This window comes from Labrus mixtus, chromosome 10, assembly GCF_963584025.1.
Source record: "Labrus mixtus chromosome 10, fLabMix1.1, whole genome shotgun sequence".
Taxonomy (NCBI): Eukaryota; Metazoa; Chordata; class Actinopteri; order Labriformes; family Labridae; genus Labrus; species Labrus mixtus.
Window position 1 is genome coordinate 24653534 of NC_083621.1, and position 9204 is coordinate 24662737.

The 9204-nt window shown below is 43.0% G+C and overlaps 1 pseudogene; it reads right to left on the reverse strand.

The window, feature by feature from the left end:
- Nucleotides 1–1003: 1003 nt before the first annotated feature.
- LOC132982596 (uncharacterized) lies at nt 1004–3390 on the reverse strand (annotated as a pseudogene).
- Between the last annotated feature and the right edge of the window lie 5814 nt (nt 3391–9204).

Consider the following 9204-nt stretch of genomic DNA (forward strand, 5'->3'; position numbering starts at 1 on the left):
TGGGACATTAGTTGGATCTGAGAGGAAGCAGGACAGGCCTTGTTCAGGATGGATTAACATGGAGGTGAGTGTCAGGGTGACTGGTTCAACGCTCAGACACACATGAACACCTGAAGTGAGACTTCTAAAGTGGAGATGACAACGGGTTATGTGTCTTTAAGTGTCTATATACCCCAAACGTTAGTAATGAGACTACAATCTGTACTCCCACATTTTTTCTGCGCCTGCCCACCGGAGAGTCGTCTCAAGGAAGGGGGGGCGGCACCAGAATCCAAACATCACGCTTGAGTTCGGCTGGTGATAACATCCACTGGAGGAACACGTCAGAATGAAGTGTTACTGTGAATATAGAGGAAAACTACTTTAATACTGTAAAGATTGAGTCTGACATTCAGGGCTAATTATACGAACCAGTGCATAACCTTTGTAGTGTGTATGATCGACAGAGGGTGAAGCCATACCAAATGACAGGATAATACTTTTACAATCACGCAATACATCTGCAATAATGGTGAATGAAATGAAAACAATTCTTCTTTGCTCATACAACCTGTTATATGTTCTGGACATTTCCATGCACATGAATAAATAATGAGTGTTTATTGCATTTGGTGTAGCTAGAATGGTACTATCCTTATGGTACAATCACATCTTACATGAAAGTCTGAAAAGTTATCTTGATTCCCCCATCCCAAAAAAAAAACAGCAACAACAAGCATTCTTCCTGGGAACCTGTTCAACTAAAAGGACATGAACAAAAGAAGTGGCATGCTGCATTTTTTCAGCCTGTCATTAGGTTGACTGAAAGTTAGGCTGAGACAGGATTTCCAGCATGGCAGCTGCTGCCCATGAGCCTCTAGAGCCCCCAGCAGTAACAGATGGCTGACGTCACTCAGGCTTCGGCCATTAATATTGACAGTCTTTGCTTGAATTCTACAATTCAATTCTACAATTCTACAATTCACTTAGCAATTCACTTAGCAGACGATTGTATCCAAAAACAAATTCCAAGCATGAACACAGCGTTAAGGCTTTATTATAAGCCTGTCACTCCGAGCAGGAAAATGGCAGCCATGTGAATGAGCTGAAAATTGAGAGGTGTCAGGACGGCTTCCTGTTTGGCTTCCTGTGTGAATGAAGGATTAAAGCTGTGAATAAGATAGTGATTGCACAGAGTGAATGACACAGCTGGTACCAGTCAGCTAACACCAGCACAAGGGAATGATTATTCAAATAATAGACCTCAATGAACAATAAAGTCTGTTCCAAGAGAAGTGAATGGGTGAACAGATTAGATATAAGTAATATGACCTTGACTGTTACTCACAATCACAGTACAACATGAATGTGAAACTAGGCAGAAATCTGTTTTGTAATTCTAGAAAAAATCCTCTAATGCATATTGGCTTTTGGCTGCTTCTAAAGTGCAGTACATATGTTCGATAATATAATGAACATTACACTGGCTTTATCAAGACAAAAAGAGATTTCGAGCATCAATTTTGCATTATCAGAAAAACAACCCTTACATACTATACATGTTAGAAGCCTTCACAGATAAAGATCGCCTCAGGGATCCCCCTTAATGAAACTGCATTGAGTGTCGGATATCGTGTTGCACCTCACACCTTGTAGAGCCCCCTCCTTCCTCGTCGGTCTACGCGAGCAACAGAGAGGAAAATAAAGACGGGACGTCTGGATTAAAACAGATCAGAAAAGAAGCAGAGCTCTAAAATATCATCAAATATATGTTTGAAACCTTGAAACAAAACAAAAAATATGGGATGTTATTGGTTAAACTGCTCAGTTTTAAACATTGGTGAAATCCCCCATCATGTATTTATTATTCAGAACTGTATTATCCATGTATATTGAACTGTTTGCCTGCCTTTAGACATTTTTAGGCTTTTTTGTATCCCAATAATCTAAAGCTGTACTGACTAACTTAATGATCCATTAAGACTTTACTGCAGAGTTCTTTCTATAAGGATGCGCTGGGAGGCATCATCAGTGATGTTTCCTGGGTTCATTGGGTGTTTTGGGTCTCGCAACATCATACACCCTCACCCAGGCGACCCAGCCAGGGTTGATCAAGCCCCAACTTGCGTCCCTGCAGCTTTAGGCCACAAATCTCCCTTTTTATCCAAAGCCACCTAGAGGCTTTCTCTACTGCAAATTGCAGTCCTGATGGCTGTTCTCCTCAGTGACCCTCTCATACACCGTAGGGTGTAGATTTTGTGGAGAAAACCACTTTTCTGCAAAGCCTCTGCTGCCTACCTCAACCGGATAACAGTTTGCTCTCCACCTTTCTTTCCTGTCCTCTAGGACTCTCTGGTATTTGGCCAGCTTCCTGTCAAAAGCCTCCTCAATACGGTCCTCCCAGGGCACAGTTAATTCTATCAGGGCAAGCTGTCTTGAGGCCTCTGATTAAATTACGATGTCTGGTCGAAATTATGTTTCTACAATGTGTCCCAGAAACTTCAGTTGCTTTCCCAGGTCAACCAGTAGCTGCCAGTCCTGTGCAGTGGAGAGTAGGCCAGCTGCAGCTCTGAGATGATGAGAACTTTCCTGCCTTGACGAATGTTATTTGCTATGTGGGGCGGCAGTGGGGCTTGTTGTTTTTTATGGCGGAGGAGACAATCTCGGCAACTACCTTCAGCACCTGGTCATGGCACCAACGGTAGTGACCATCCCCCCGGGCCTTTGGGCAGCTGCTCAAGATGTGCTCGAGAGTCCCTCTCCCAGAGCAGAGTGGGCAAATAGATGTATCAGCCTTGCCCCACAGCTGGAGGTTTGCTGGGCTTGGGAAGATGTCATAAACAGCTTGGACAAGGAATTTAATGTGCAGTGGCTCCGCTCTCCAGATTTCAGTCCAAGTCAGCTTGCACTCCCATCTCATCCTGCTGTGTCATGCTTGCCATCCTGCTGGATCTTGTCTCATCCACTGCTGCCCTTACTTCTTCCTGGACGAGCAATCTTCTCTCCTTGCCCTGGAACTTATTGAACTGGGGCATCGGAAAGGTGCCCACACCTGGTCTTCCCACTTCAACTGCCTCCACCACTGCCTTGTGCCTTAGCCTTGCCTCTGCATTCTCCAGCTCCTGAATGGCACTCCCTTTTCTGCAGGTGCGGATTTCAGTGCCAGCTGCTGAGACTTTGGGGTCTTTGGAATCCCTGTACTGCATTGCCTCTCTGGTACGAGAGACCTTAAACTCTTCCGCTGTTAAAAGGAAGTTGCAGAATGTTATTTTTCCCGTACAGATCTGCACTGCTCAGGCTACATGGGAAGAATTGCCACCTGTGCAGGTATCCGCTGAGCTGTCTCTCCATAATTTCTACTGATGTTATGGGCACATCGTAATGCAGCAATGGCCAAGACTTCCTTGAATATTACTGAAAAGACTATTTGCCTATAAAGTCACCACTTCCCTTATTGTATAAAAGCGTCTTTATGTCAGACTTATTCATGAGTGAGTTCCTAATTGAATCATTCCACCTGATGTCCTCTCCTTCAGTCCTTCTTCATTTGAAAGAGTTATTTCCAGAGATGGTCGTTTTTTCCTCCTCACATAAGACGAGCAGTAGCCTACATATTGACAGAAGCAAAATCAGAAGGAATGACCCATGTGGTGTAGCCATAAGGCTGACTTGAACTCAATGTGAACATATGTACAAAGAATGTCACTATGTGAGTCATGTGAGTCAGGATGTAGTGTATGCAGAGAGAAACATGAGTCACGTACTGCTGTAACCATCAGAGAAAATATCACTTATTCTTGACTCATTTTAAAAAGACACTCGGTGCGTTTACATGTACAGTTAAGTCGCGCTAAGGTTATAGCGCGATTAGGCCGTTTCATTGGAATACTGTGCTTGTCCCAGTGTTCAAGCACCCACTGTAAAATGTCCAACTCTGCTAAGGAGGTGGGGATATGCTCCCTCTGAGCTTCTCTAGGTTGACCCTGCTAACAAGTTACTCAACTAGTTACTCATTACAAGAGAAAACAAACGTGGTATAAATGACGCAAAATATTATTGTGACGCCTACTTGCAACTGCACATTTCCAGTAATGTAGCAAGTATTGCAGACACAAACCACGTACATAATGGGGCTCTTAATCACAAACAGAAGTTAGCTGTGGCAGTAGCTCAGTCTGTAGGGACCTGGGTTGGGAACCGAAAGGACCACCGGTTCAAGTCGCGGTGCAGACCAAAGTATGGAAATTGGTCTGGCAGCTGGGGAGGTGCAAGTTCATGTCCTAAGCACTGCTGATGTGCCCTTGCGCAAGGCACGGTGTACTTAAATAATCATATATAAATTCACAGTACATGTTTGGTTTCAGGTTTGTCGGTACCTTATGTTCTTTTGTTACAAAGGAAACTCTCACATGTTGCTATAATCAGTAAGACATACCAACAATTCTTAATTAATGTTATATATACCATATTGCTACAGCAGGTACACTTAGTTAGGTTTCTATTGGAATGCTCTCCCAACTCACGGTATATTTAACAGTGTCTTGATGAAAATACAAGAAAAATGTCCAATAATTCTGGCTGGGAATTGGAAAAGTGGTCAGCAATCAGGTTAATTTTTTTAAACCAGCCCCTGCTGGCCTTGACAAAATGATATTGTATATTTATAATTGCAGATGCTGCTCTCCATCACAGACATAATTCAAAGCAGGTGTTTGTCACATATTCACAAGGAAAAGTCATTGGATATTCAACCATAGATCAAACAAGAGTCAAATTGAAGGAGAACTTCCACAAAGTCAGCATCAGTTGTTTATTTTTTTATTTTAATTTAACATACTTGATTAATCCCTGAAGGTAATTCTGGTTTACACTCTTGATATTCAGGCCAGAAATACACACATGAACAAACAGGACCTGTGGACATGCATTAGTGGAGAGATGTCAGAGTGGGGCTGCTACACACTGTTACGCAGGGAGAGCTGTTGGGTGTCTTGCTCAAGGGCACCGCGGAAGCACTCGGAAAATGCCCTGGCACCTCTTTATCTACCAGACAAACTCCATATGGTCTGCATCGGGACTTGAACCGGCGACCCCACAGTTACCAACCAAAGTCCCTAATAATCAACACCTTGAACTCTCGATAACTTGTCTTTACCCAGAATCTTGAGTATGAGAGCAGTGAATAATGAATGAATGGTAAATGAATGAGATGGGGTGGCAGACTACTTTTGCAGTGATTTTTAAAGAGGATGGTAGTCATAGTGTGTCTCTGAACGGCCTGCACAGTAGCCATCTCTTTTCTTTACCTCAGTGAAAGTGTACAAACATCCCGTCGGTATCCTGAGGGCATGGAACAGCAGGCGTTATCTGCTCTCGTAGTTGCACACAGCATGTGTTGTTGAAAGCAGTACAAGAGCTAGACAAGGGCTTAATGTGTCTACCTTCGCTCGACCTCGCCTTCTGCCTCTACAACTACCTCTCTATTTTCCTTAATGAAAACGGAGACCTCTTTTCCCGGCATGCTTTTAAAACAAGTGGGGTGGGCCTGGACCCTTCCTATCTTCTTCTCTCACGGGGGGGGGGGGGGTCATCAGTCTATTGGCATGAGCGACTTCCAGAGGTGGTGATTCATTTCTCAGCTTGCATGTAACATGACAAGCTGTTGATGAATGAAACAAAGGGCACAACTGGAGCTGGTGTATTTACCTTGAAGCTGTGTGCTGTGTGACAGCTCGTCTGTGAGTTTATAGAGCGTTTTCAGAAAAGGAGGTTACCAGTCTGGAGCTCTGCATGTGTTCACATGCTTTATTTAACATTGGTAATATAAGTGCTGCATCACTTCATTTCACTTCAGAAATGGATGTAGTGTAAGATGAAATGAGGAATAAAGCAAATCAAAGCTTTCTTCTTTCACAACACTTTGACTTTGTGCTCATAATTACAATATGTGGGCTTCATAACCTGGTGCTTCACAAACAGGAGAGTCTTTTCCTGGGTAACTCCTTGGGCTATGTCTGTAAGTGCTTGTAAACTCTGACAAAAAAAACCACATTATTTTCTTCACATTTGCATGCCTCTGCCAACCAATCAAGTTACAGTTACATCCAAGGGTTGTTCTCACGGCATGACTGTGTGACTGTGGATAAGACAGCGGGACAGTGTAACACCTGATTGAAACTTCTGCAACAAATCTACGCCCTAGCATATGTAACTTTCAGCCAGGCTGAGAGCTGGAGCTGAGGTACCTGGGACTTTTAGTTTAGACTGCCTTTCTTCACTTAGCTTCAATTACAACTTGTAATCAGAAACAATCATTAATCATTAGTAATTTGTCATTAGTACAAATTGGTATGAATGCCAAATTTGAACATATTTGTGACGTGTTCATGGGATGTCAAAAACAGGTCATAAAGACAGCTCACAGACATAATATCCTTGGCCATGGCCGTCACCAGCTGGGAGGCATTAATAAGCCCTGAACTTCAAGGGTCTTGTCTGCAATGATCTCCCCCAGGAACTACAAAAAAGCAATGGCCAGATATATTTAGTAAATGGCAAAGTGCGTATGTGAGCCCTGGTTCCCTGAATTGGTACAATTTAGTCCTTGGGTCAGTAAGGAAGCAGCTCGTGATGCAGTCAGCCTCTTGGCTCTGACTGAGGATAACCCCATAAGACATATTATCCCTGTAGAGATTTCCATCACAAATAGGAAATAAATGTGCAGTATAGTCATCTTGTCATTTCAACACTTGGCTGACAGCATTAGACAGATTCTCCATTATGCAAATCCATATTTCTCATTTATGTATTTAACAATCTCCGGGTTTTTTTTAGATAACCAAGGTAGAGTCAGACAGACAACCAGTTAGGTAACTTGAAATGAAACAGATGGACGTTGACATCTATCAACAAAGTTGACATTTCACTGAATTACAGAGTCATCAAGTGCAATACATGTCTCAGAGTGCAGTCATTATACAGTGTAATCTTTACTGCTTATCTCCTCCTGTCCTTTAAGCCAACAGCTCACTGGACATTCATCATGTTGTCATTCACAAGTGACATGTACCTACGCTTTGTCTCATCTTGCTGTCTCATAAAACATACCTCTCAGCGTCGGCATGTAACCCCTCTGCTGTAATGTTGTCAAGCATTTGAGGTTTGCTTTGTTTGTTGAGAGGAAAGAATTTATCCAGGAGTCGAACAGGAACTGGATGGAAAGTCATTGATTTAACTTGCACCATGTTGGGTCCATAATTCTAACCAAGTAACGTCTATGCCAAAGCCTATAGCATTTACAGACTCTTTCACATGATGTCTGTTAAATATTGTATTAAGAGGGAGAAATTGGTCTTAACAACAAACACCAAAGGATGCCCAAAAACAGCAGGTAAAGGGTTTCCTTATAACAGCTGAGGGTTTCCTTGAAACAGATATTTGAGGGTACACAAAAAGCAGTCAGTGGCTCCTGAAAACAGGAGGGCGCTGGTGACGCAGTGGTTAGAGCGTGCGCCCCATGTATGGAGGATATAGTCCTCCAAGCGGGCAGCGCAGGTTCAAATTCAACCTGTGGCTCCTTTCCCGCATGTCATTCCCTACTCTCTTTCTCCCTGATTTCCTACTCTATCCACTGTCCTGTCTCTCCAATGAAGGATCAAAGTGTCCAAGAAATAAACCTTTAAAAAAAAAAAACAGACAATGTGTAATTTGTACAGGTTCTCTTGAACAGAAATTAAAGGGGACCTCTAAATAGCAGCTAACAGATACAGAAAGGTACCTTAAAAGAGACAAAAACATTCATTGAAACAAAATGCTTATAATTCCTTGAAAAAATACATTTAAGTTTACTTTAAGAAAACAGGGTTCAACGTGCAACTTTTTGATCCTGTAGATGTCGCCCTTGAGCACCAGCATGAAACCAAAACAAACTGCTGCTTGGCCACACTTCGGACTTACTGAAGCCTCCGCTCTCCTCCAGCGACACACTTCCAACCTCCCCTTCACTCATGTTCGCACGAAGGAGTCAAGCGGCAGATAAAATAGTCCTTGGCTCGAGCTGCAATTGCCTGTGGCCTGCATTGTTGTGTTAGCGGGCTAATGTCAGCACACTATAGTTAGCTTGTAGCTTCTCATTGGAAGTTAAAATACACTGAATGACCTTGATCTAAGAGCATTACTAAAACTGTTTTAGATGCACGAGGAGGAGCTGGCAGTCCCGTCCATCTAAACATGATGTAAACACAGCTCCAGCAACAACACAGCCAGCGGGACTCATGCTTCTCACTCTCTGTCGACAGTCATGACTCAGAGAGACTTTTACAGAGGATATTCTTGATTTCTGCTGTATTTATGTGAAAAGATTGCACATTCTTCCATTTAAAAACACACTCATTGTGTGTCCGAGATGCAACTGGGGGGCATTGACTGAGCTTTGACAACCTGCATGAACAAGATGTTTTGGATTGAGGTGCTAAGATTTGTGTAAAATAAAGATAACTCACTAACTTCTTTGTGTTCCCTGTAGATCCATAATGTTTTCTGTTTTCTTTAAGAGGAAGGAAACTGTGCTCTCAAAGCTGACTACTGCAGATTGCCTGAGCTTCACTAAATCCACCAAATTACAAAACCAACTCAGTAATCATCTCTGTTATGACGTCCCTCTTTAATTAAATGCATAAGCGTTAGGAAAGAGGGATGTACTCTCATGCTGAAATGACATTTATCACATAAAGTAGATGTTGATTATATCATAAAATAGCTTGAAGTAAAGTTGGTATGCTTAGTTGAATCCTCCTTCGTATTGCTTTATCCTCTGCAGTGTATATAGTGGATTTATGGATCTATGTGTTTCCCAGCACTTGTCTCCTCCTGCCGCTCCTTTCTGACTTGTCGTGCCCTCTATTGCATAAAAGTCCTTCGCTGTCTACGGACCCCTCCCCTTCACCCTGAACGTGTTCAAAATTCTACTTTCTTACCCCCCCCCCCCCCCCCCCTCATGCTCTGCTTCCTCATGCTCTCCATCTTCCTTCCTCTCTCTTTCCTCCCATCAGTCGGCTCTTCTTCCCGTCCCTTTGCCCTCTATTAAATAGAAGACCTCTCCTCTTCCACTCTTACATATTGTCACTTTGGCTGAGGTGGGACCTTAAATTGAATCAGAGGAATCATTAGTGCTCCTCTGAAGTGCGAAGCTGTGACACCAAGCGCCCGTGTCCCCAAGACAGGCGC